Source organism: Thunnus albacares, chromosome 15, assembly GCF_914725855.1.
Source record: "Thunnus albacares chromosome 15, fThuAlb1.1, whole genome shotgun sequence".
Classification (NCBI taxonomy): Eukaryota; Metazoa; Chordata; class Actinopteri; order Scombriformes; family Scombridae; genus Thunnus; species Thunnus albacares.
The window spans coordinates 28451167-28461945 of NC_058120.1; positions in this window are offsets into that span (position 1 = coordinate 28451167).

Genomic DNA, 10779 nt, shown 5'->3' on the forward strand with positions numbered 1-10779 from the left:
TTTTGTCTTTGATCAGATAGTTCCTGATATGAATCTACATTTTATTAGTCGATGTTAAACAAAGTAAGGGTTTTGTACAAAAAACATGTTTAAATTCCTTATCGAAAAAGAAAATAGTTTTGAAATTGATACTAAAACTCATATTGAAAAACCGGGGTAATGTGCTGTTTAATGAGTTTGTATTTATAATAATTTTCTAGGAAGATTCTTAAAGTGTGTAAATATTTTATTTAATCAAGTTTGTACGAAGATTTCCAGGAATGTACTTTAAAATAACTTTTTAGTTTAAACCCAAAGAAATATTTAGTCATTTATTACTGGAAAATATTTTTAAAATATGGATCTTTGCACACAACATCCACCCTTTGAAGACTCTGAGGCGATAGAAAACTTTATACTTAATATATATTTTGACAAATTTTACATTTTTGCATGTTCAGCTGACTAAAAGTCTCTGTAAGTGTTGTTAACAGCAACTCAATTCGAAGTGTATCAACTGAACAGTATTTTACCTGCAATTAGAAACAAATTACACAGTAATTTCAGACCTGTAAAATGTAGCATCATCAAACACGATAGAGTCTAATAATCATTCCACTGAAATTTGATATTGAGGTATTGAATTATCGCCCAACTATATCTGCTGTTTCATCAGAAAGATAATATTTCTCCTATAAAAACCTATAAAAATTAAAAGGTTCAAACTGAATCTTTTTAAACAAATAGTTCTACTTTCAGGACTTTTAAGAAGATTAATAATCTGTGAAATCTAAGAACAGTTGTTGAGCAGAACGACTTTGTTACCGGATCATTTTGGAGAAACATCTTCACACTTTCTCTCTGCAAAGCGAGTTTTGCTCCCGAATCTTAAAATTAAAAAAAAAAAAAATATATGGATCTTATGCACCTGATTTATCATCTTGTGCACAGAACGTCTGTCCTCACAAGACTCTGGGGTGATAGGAAACTACATCCTGAAGATATTTTGACAAATTTCACATTTTTCACGTTAGAACTTACTCAGTTTGAAGTGTACAAAATTAACACAGTAATTATAGGTAAAATGCTGTAAACAGTATCAAATTACAGAGTTGTTTCCAGGACACTTTCTAGGAAATATCAGACCTGTACAGTCAAGATGTGGAATTAGCAGTGGAGTCAAATAAAAGGTCAAATTGTATCTCTTTAAAGGAACAGTCCGACTTTTCAGAACTTCTAAGAAGATCTAAAAACAGTCTCTGTGTTTTGGAAAGTCTGATTGTTTTGCAGCTTTCAGCCTTTTCAGTGCGACTTTGTGACCGGATCATTTTGGAGAAACATCTTCACTCTTTCTTGTCAGCTGTGAGTTTTTTTTGCTCTTCAATCTTAAAATGGCGGCCGGCGTTCGCCGCGCGCTCCGTCCTCCACCGAACGAGAAGGACAAAGAGGAAGACAGATTCCACTGACGCAGCAGATTTGACGGCGGCGTGTGAAGTGGCTGTCATGGAGACTCTTAGTGTCTGTGTGTGTGTGTGTGTGTGTGTGTATGATGAATAATTGATGCTCCGTTCAAACAGCTCTTCAGAGACGTTATTGAGCTGGAGTCACCATCCTGAAAGAATAACGCTCGCTGCCAAGTTACACCGCCTTTTTAAAACTGATGTGTCATCTTCACTGCAGCCCGACTGGGACGACCTGAGATGGTGTTAAATACAACGTGTCGGTGTAACTGCACTGTGAGCTGCGTGTGAAGAGACACGTTTCACCCAAAACCAGATTCTAATACATCTCTGAATGCTCTGTAAACATAATATTTATAGATGTGTTAAACACAACTTCTGTTTTATGTGCATAAATCCTCCTCTACACATAACAAAAAAATGCAATACTGATATTTGTGATATTTTCTGTAATCAAAGTCATGAAAAAGTAACCTAGTAGTGTAATTATATAGTTTATCAGCTTTGTGGTGAAGTTTAAAGCCTCTCCAGCTCATGACAGAGATGAAACAAACAATATACTTGTGCTTGTGTTCAACCAAAAGGTGGGTTTTTCAGGGAAATATTTGCTTCCTATCTGTTAGATGACTGTGTGTTCAGTGCAGAGCTGGTGTCAGATTGTTAGCCTAGCTCAGCTTAGCTCTTTCCAAAGTTCAACCAGACAGTCATGCTAGCAGCTCTGTGAGGTTGTAGCTACATGCTAACATCAGCATGCTAACATACTGTTGATCGGCTGACCAATTAATTGACTAAATAAATGCAGTGAGATGGATGTTAAAGCTCCCAAAAAAAGCTACTTGGTGGACTTTAAGATTTAAGATTATTTCGTCAAACTACTGTTCCCAAGAATTAACTTTCATGCTCAAAAAAATAATCTTGTATGACAAAAACAGAAAGTATGTTTTTCATTTTCCACGTATTTTACCACTCATATTCCTAAAAAAAAAAAAAAAAAAAAGTACAAAATCTGACATAATGAGAATTTTCTGACATAAAAACGACGTCACAGACTACAAAAGTTAAATATCAGTTTCATACCTGAAGGAGTTTTCTGTTCTCCAGCCTGCGTCAGTGTTTCACCCTGAGAGGAAAAGCAAATCACGAGTGAAGTAAATCACACTAAACGTAAGAAAACAACATTAGAAAATAAAGTCAGTTACAAACAAACACAACTTTTCTGCGTTTGACATGAATGGAGACAATAAGCTCCACCCGTCTGGTGCCACATTTAGACAAAACAAACAAACAAACCACCAGTTATTATGTGTTAAAATAATTTTACAGTGTGTTTTTCTCAGCTGGTTGGCAAGGATGATGATGATGATGATGATGATGATGGTGGAGGAGAATGTCTAAACTATAAACTATCAGATTAGTGATTCTTTACATAATAACCTAAAACAATTATATGTGACATTAACATACAAATAGATATTTTATGTTATATTTTCTTTCAGTTTACATGTTTTTACACATTTGTTATCAGGTAAACAACAAGCAGCTTTGAGATTAAAGATAAGAAGAGTGATTGAAGAAGTTTCTGGATTCTTTACTCTAGTAATTGTAGTAATACTACAATGTACAGATACTCCATTACAAGTACATGTACTCTGTTATCATACATGTTTATGTTTGTTTTTTAAAAACTTAAATTAAAAAGTAAATAACTATAACTGTCAAATAAATGTAGTAAAGTATAATATTTTCCTCCGAAATGTAATGGAGTACAATTATAAAGTAGCAGAAAAAGGAATAAAAAAGTACCACAAAACAGTGTTTAAGTTGTTACCCAGTGGTGGAATGTAACTAATCCTAATATTAATATTCATTGTTCTTTTTTATTTATAACACCTGATGATTTGATTGGATAAAACAATATTTTTACAGTTTTTTACAATTACTTTGTCTCATGTTAACTGTAGTTTATTGTGGTATCAATGTTTAGTCTTGACACATCGTTTATTACCAACGGTTTTCATTTTGCATTTGCTCTTTGAAATTTTGACAAAATTAGGAGAACAGCATTTTTGTATGAATTGTGAAAACAACTGTAAAATACTGTTGAAAATTAGTTAAGGAATTAATTATAATTCATATTAATATGTCCAAATGCTGCTGATGCAAAAGTAACTTTAACTTCATGTTTTCTGTTTAAGATGCTGTTGAAGTTAAAAGGCAATTTAACTTCCCAAATATGTGAAATTATTCATATATTTTAACAAACTTCTGACTAAACATAATATTGCATAAAGATGGTAGTCATAGAAACCGAATCCATGCAACCACAACTATAAACTTAAGTGTTGATGAAATGATTTGAACTCATCTGTTCAGCAGCAGTTCTGGCATTGATCCTCTGGATGTCTCTATAGCTCCACTCTGATGAGAAAACGCCTCAGCAGGACGGTTTGAACTCTGAGAGAAGATGAACACATAATATTTAATATAGTTACTGATAGAATAACTTCTCTGACATCATCTACACAAAACACTGCAAACACTGTATCCTATAGAAAGTGAATGAATGGCAGCAGAAGTTGGTCGGCACTTGAAAACTTAAATGTTGAGGTACGTCATGCTGTAAGACCAGATTCACTGCAAACAAATATGACCTTTATTGGCAGAAATATTAATGAAACGAAGGAAAAAATGAACTCAGAGAAGTTCAACAAAACAACGTGAGGGAAAAAGGGAATAAATAAGCATAAACAGATAAAACCTGATGGAAAGTAGCACCTGCTCAGGTAAACACAGGGGGGAGCTGGACAGATAGAAAGCAAACAAAGTATTCATTTAAGATTTCTAAATTACTGCCAAAGTCACATTTTATTCATGAGCACAAACACATATATGATAATGTGACTCACTTTTTTTGAAGGGACACAGTTTCACAACACATTAATGTTCACAGCAAAACCACAACACGTCCTCATAAACAACGACAGTATAGGTCTAAAATTCAGGCCGGCAAAAATGACCTATAGTTATGTTTACGCCATCTAGTGGCCATAGTAACAAACTACGGCTTCCGGAAACTGGATCACGTCCAGTACGGGCCATTAGCCGAGCTGCTGCTAATGTTTGTCCAGTTTATTTCTCTGATAACTTAAGATCCAGACGTCCAATGACTAAAATCCTTCTTCCGGCTAAAAGATATAGTTAAAAAACCACCTAAATTTATCATGAAAATGTGGCTTAAAACTGAATAAAAGTCCATTTATAACAATTTCTGTGGAACAACCACAACGCCGATGTATTATCTTGTATGTGTGTAAGTTACTCTTTGGTAGACGCCATTGTAGCGGACAAACACAGCGCCGCCGTATGCATCTTGTGCGTGTTTACTCTTTGGTAGAGGAGGTATGACGCCATCGACAGGCGACCAAATGAAACGGTCCGTTACTTTGATTAAGTTACAGATTTCTCTGGGTTTGAAAACTGTTGGAAACATTTGGGATAGTAAACTAACATAGATCTAGTTGTTTTTAGACATTTTAATGTGGAATAATTACATATTATACCTTTGAAGTTATGCAACCTGTGCGTCATGGCAACAGTAAACACCACAACAGTTGGGCCGGAAGCGAACGGTGGTCTCCTGCAGTAAAGTCCGCTATCTATCCACGAGGCAAAAATCATCCTATCAAGTCACCTCATACTGACGTCATCTGAACGCCGTCACTTCACCACGTCGAGACAAACTCCACTCAAGCCTACTTCTGACTAAATTATTTAATTATAACTGGTGATGAGTCAAAACATGATCAAATGTCTTACACCATTTGTGCTGAACTTGCACAATTTTTTTGAGCTTTCAAGCGAGACTAAACAAACACAAACAATCTCCTAGGAAACAGACGACCGGTAGAGAACCTGAGGCCAAAGGAGAAGCTGCGGTTTCCTGCACCTAGCAGACATCCCTTTATTCTAACCTCAGACGTAAAAAAAAAAAAAGTAGAAGTATTAAATGTTCCACGGAATGTGTTGTAAGTGACAGTCAAAGAAAGGTCACTATCTTGTGCAAAGTCATATAACATCAGCGTGTAGCTGGTAGACGTCCTGGTGGAAGATCATATATGGATGTAGGAATGTAAGAAGGGGGAGATGTGTTGATATAAAAAGAAAAGCCAAGAGAGACTCTGGGCCTCTTTTTGGGTCGTATTACTCTTTTTTAAAAAAACAAATAATTATACTACACTCCAACCAAAGTTCCTCACTTGTGCTCATCTCTGAGGATTTCCCGTATCTCCTCCTGGGATATGGCTGACATGAGATTTAAATTTATTTAAATTACAAATTTATAATGAAATTTTCTAAAAGGATAAACTTGCAATGTTTATAAATTAACAGATTTGGAAAAGGTTTAGATTTGATTTGATTGAGATCAACCTGCTGTACATGTGATAAAGATACAGTACAGAATCAAGTTGAAAGGTTTATTATAGGAGTTTAATTGGCTAAACTGTTAGTACCAGGGGCATCGAAGCCGCCCTATAAAACCGGGTCCTCGACCGTCAGAGTGGGCCTCCTCCAGTGATGACCTGTTAGAAGGCCATATTTGAGTACTTTCAAACCTCCAACACCTATTTGCACCAATACATTTCATTGTGACCCAACTGTCAGGCATTTCTGACTAAATAGGCCCATTTAGAGCAGTTCAACGACAGCTGGTGATCATAGAAGCCAGGCTGAATCTGACTAGGATGGTCTCGCGTGTAGATTTCAGGAATTCGTCCGATACCTCAGTCAGAGGTAGACGACAACTGTCTGCCGGTGTCTTATCCACATCGGTAGGGGGTATCGGTTATCTGAAGGCAGAAACCATTACAAGGTCATAATTACTACGACTGCTAGATGGCGTAAGCGTAACTATAAGTCATTCTTGCCGGCTATAGACCTATACTGTTGTTTTTCTTGTGAGGACGGGATGAAAACCAAGATAATTACTGCTATGTTCATGATCAAACTGCCCGCCTATCAGTTCAGTAACTATCTAGAACTATAACCCAATGACACTTAGCACTGTTGATTATTTAACGTTAAGTAAAGAAAGCTCACAAATGTGTAGCTGCTGTTTTTACTGAGACTGTTTAACTCTTGACTGACTGTAAATAATAACCCTAACCCTCTTTTAGCTCTGTTTTTGTTCTCCACCAACTCCTGAGGGGAATATCTGGCTCTTTAGCTGCTAAATGCTCCACTATGTTCACCAGCTAGTCCACCGCTACTGAAATAGTTACTTACAATGCAAATTGTTGGGCGCTAGACAGGAGAATAACGAACTCTGTTGCTTGTTAAGGAAAAAAAAAAAATATAAACACACACAAGTAACTTGGCAAGAAAATCCCAGTTAGCCTATTGCCATAGCTACACAAATATACTACACGGGGGGAAAAAAATACCATTTACCCAAAGCATCTTCATCAACAAATGTTATTGAAACTAGTCTGTCTCAGTTAATGTTACCCAGTGGCATATGTTAAACCAAACTATATACAGATCTTATATCCGTATAGGAGACATAAATCACATTCCCATCACATATTTCACCTTCAAATTCAGTTCATCTCTGTTATAGAGAGTGTGGTGAGTTGTGGGTGTTAATGAGTGTAAATGGCTTAAATTCAGTTCAGTTGCATTCAGTGGTTGTTAAAGAGGAGGAATTAGGAGAAGCCTGGAGAGTTACAGGCTGGAAGACTTAGCACTTAGCTTCTGTTTCTGCAGCTCCGATCCCAGTCAGCTTCCAAGCATATCCTTAGGAAGACAGGCAAACTTTCTTCCCAGACACGCTCCGGGGATCAGCACTTTTCCCTCAGACCAGGATTGTTCACCAAGGTCCCGGAAAATCCAGCTGGTTTTCTTTTACTATTTCCACTGTCTTTTTATGTAGTTCACTATTTTAGTTTTAAGAGGTTAGCTGGGTTGTCCCTTTCACTCCTCTCAACTCTCCTCCAGGCTGCATTGTCAGTTTTACCCTTCCCCCGACTCACAGGTGTGTCTCATTTATCTCCTCTGTCCCTCCTGCACCGCTCTCCTTCCCTGTCCTTCCAGGTATTATGAGCTTGATGTAGTTAAAGTATTGCAGTAAAAGTACATAAGTATTATGAGCTTGATGTAGTTAAAGTATTGCAGTAAAAGTACATAAGTATTATGAGTTTGATGTAGTTAAAGTATTGCAGTAAAAGTACATAAGTATTATGAGCTTGATGTAGTTAAAGTATTGCAGTAAAAGTACATAAGTATTATGAGCTTGATGTAGTTAAAGTATTGCAGTAAAAGTACATAAGTATTATGAGTTTGATGTAGTTAAAGTATTGCAGTAAAAGTACATAAGTATTATGAGCTTGATGTAGTTAAAGTATTGCAGTAAAAGTACATAAGTATTATGAGCTTGATGTAGTTAAAGTATTGCAGTAAAAGTAGTGGTTTGGTCCCTCTGACTGATATATTATTATATATGACATCATTAGATTATTAATAGTGAAGCATCAGTGTTAGAGCAGCATGTTACTGTTGTAGCTGCTGGAGGTGGAGCTAGTTTACACTACTTTATATACAGTTAGATAGTTTAGTCTAGTGGTTCCCAACCTAGGGGTCGGGCCCCTCCAAAGGGTCAGCAGATAAATCTGAGGGGTGGTGAGATGATTAATGGGAGAGGAAAGAAGAAAAAACAAAGTTCTGATACACAAATCTGTTTTTAAGTTTTTGGACTTTTTCTCTAATCTTTGATTTTTGCTGAAATATTGGATCATTTGAACATTTATTGAAATGAAAGCATGTGAGAAGTTTAGAGGGAAAAATCACTATTTGGTGGAGCTGTTAACAACTCATAGACATGTGAAATGTGACCCCGACTACACACTGCTTTTTGTAAGACGTCAAAAGACAAAAAGGTTGGAAACCACTGGTTTCATCTTTAACAATGTGTTGTATTTTAAAAGCTTGTTATATTATCCATTGTGTCAAATCTTCATCTGAAAAGTAACTAAAGCTGTTAAATAAATGTAGTGGAGTAGAAAGTACAATATTTCCCTCTGAAATGTAGAAAGTAGCATCACATGGAAATACTCAAGTAAAGTACAAGTACCTCTAAACTGGACTGGAGTAAATGTACTTGTGAGTAAATGAGGTTTTCAGTGTTTCAGTGAAGCAGGTCATTAAAGCTCATTCCTTCAGAGCTTCCTGTCTGATGACTGACAGGATAAACATTCAGTCTGACGTTCGTTAGTGCCGCGATGGTCGATTACCGCTGATGACTTCACTCCTCTAACGGAACGAGTCATTAAACGCTGAGACGTTCACAGAGCGAGAGTCAGAGGGAGGTCAACGGCAGGCAGCCACAACGAACTCCAGTTCCTCCATCAGTGGAGGGAGGTCAAAGGTCAGAGGTCACAGGGACACACTACACGGTATATTTCAAAAAAATTCTGGGAACCAGTTTCTGATAAGGCACCCTTTATAAAGGGTTTACAATCATTCTTTAATGGCTTAATTAATGGTTAATGAATCATAGATAAGCCATCTATGACCATAACTTTTGGGTTGCCATGTTGTGAAAAATCCCTCCTTTCTATCCCACCATAACATTTGCTTTATCTATCTTTAGGAAGACACCTTCAGTGTTCAACCACCTACCTTCTGGAAAGGGCTGCAGACAATTTATTGACATTTATATCTGCAGACTTTCATTATTTTATATTAATGACTTATAAACATTTATAACTGTAAATGTTTCACACTTTCTGATAAGTCATCAGTCCTGCAGTTATACACGATTATGAATCATTAATAAAGGGTTAAATGCCTCTGATAAGTCATCAGGTCTTAAAAGTTATTATTTATAAAGGGTAACTTATCAGAAAGTGGCACTAAATTCTGTCCTATAGACCAAAAACATATCAGCGACACTGGAGATCACGTTTCAGAATTCATAGAACCGTAGTTACATAATACATAACCGTCATTTATAATTTGAAAAGAGGCAGCATACATGATTAAAACCTGTAATTATTAAAGATCTCCTCCAGACATGTATTAAGACATATAAAATACTCTATTAGGAACAATAATGTGTGTCTGATATGTTGTTTGCCACAAAAAAAGTATAATTATCACTTTAAAATCCTTAAAATCCTCCTTCTACCTCATTAAAAATCCAGAATCTACGAATATGTAAATACATTTCTTGTGAAACGTTTTCCTGCCGGACACGTTACTGTAAGTACAAGAAAACCGTCACGAGTAAAAAGCCCATAAATACTTTATTAAACCACCTTTTCAACGAGCATAAACATGTAGAAAAGCAATATTTTCTCTTTTCCATCCATCGCCCGGTATGTTTTACACAACCACAGCACGCTGAAGATGCTACAACGATTAGCGCCATACTCCAGGAGGTATAGTTAAATAAAAACACAGTTGGTCACAGTGGTCTAACCTAGTTTGTTAGTTACTGTCAGTTAGCAAAACGTTCAAGCTATGCTAACCGTTTCATGTAAGTGAATGGAGAATGCTAAAACGATTAGCATCATACTCTGGGAGGTATGGTTAAATAAAAACACAGACTTGGGTGGTCTAAACTGTTTTGCTAGTTAGTTGATTAGTCAAGCTTTCTAACCAAGTATTAGTATCTATTTGATAGATTTGGTATTTTATTCCATATCAGCAAAACGTTTTAGTGAATGAATAGAAAATGTGCTTGAGCTGAAAGTGAGCTGTCAATCAAACATGACCTGGACAACTGAGAAATGGTTTGAGCAGCCAAATGAGCTGTTTTTGAGCTTTTCAATAGTTATGAATGTTTATTTTCATTCAGAATTTTGTGGATGCTTAATGAGACACTCAACTTTGATATCATATATACATTTTTATGATTTCAAGCCACGTTTCCAGAGGCTTTAAGCTAATAACACGAAAGCCGTCTGTATGTAACCTGACTGTTCATCTGAGTTTGTCATGTATCTTAAAATTTGACAGATTCTTGTAAACGTAGCTGCTGGATGAGACAAACAGTCCCTCGTCTCTACCAGCGATACCTGCAGGCAGTGAATCACATCAGCAGCAGCAGCGGCGGAGGAGGGAGGAGGACAGACAGCAGCTGTGCACACGTCCTTGAATCAGGTTGCGGTGACAGATGGGTTGTATGTCGTGTGTAGATTATGTTTCAACATGTGTAACGTCAGACAAACATACAAAACTTATGGATCCGTGTGCATGATGATTATTCCTAATAAAGGTTGAGGGACATGCAAAATTACGGGAGAAACAACAAAACGGAGAGCAAGAGAGGAGGTGAAAATTA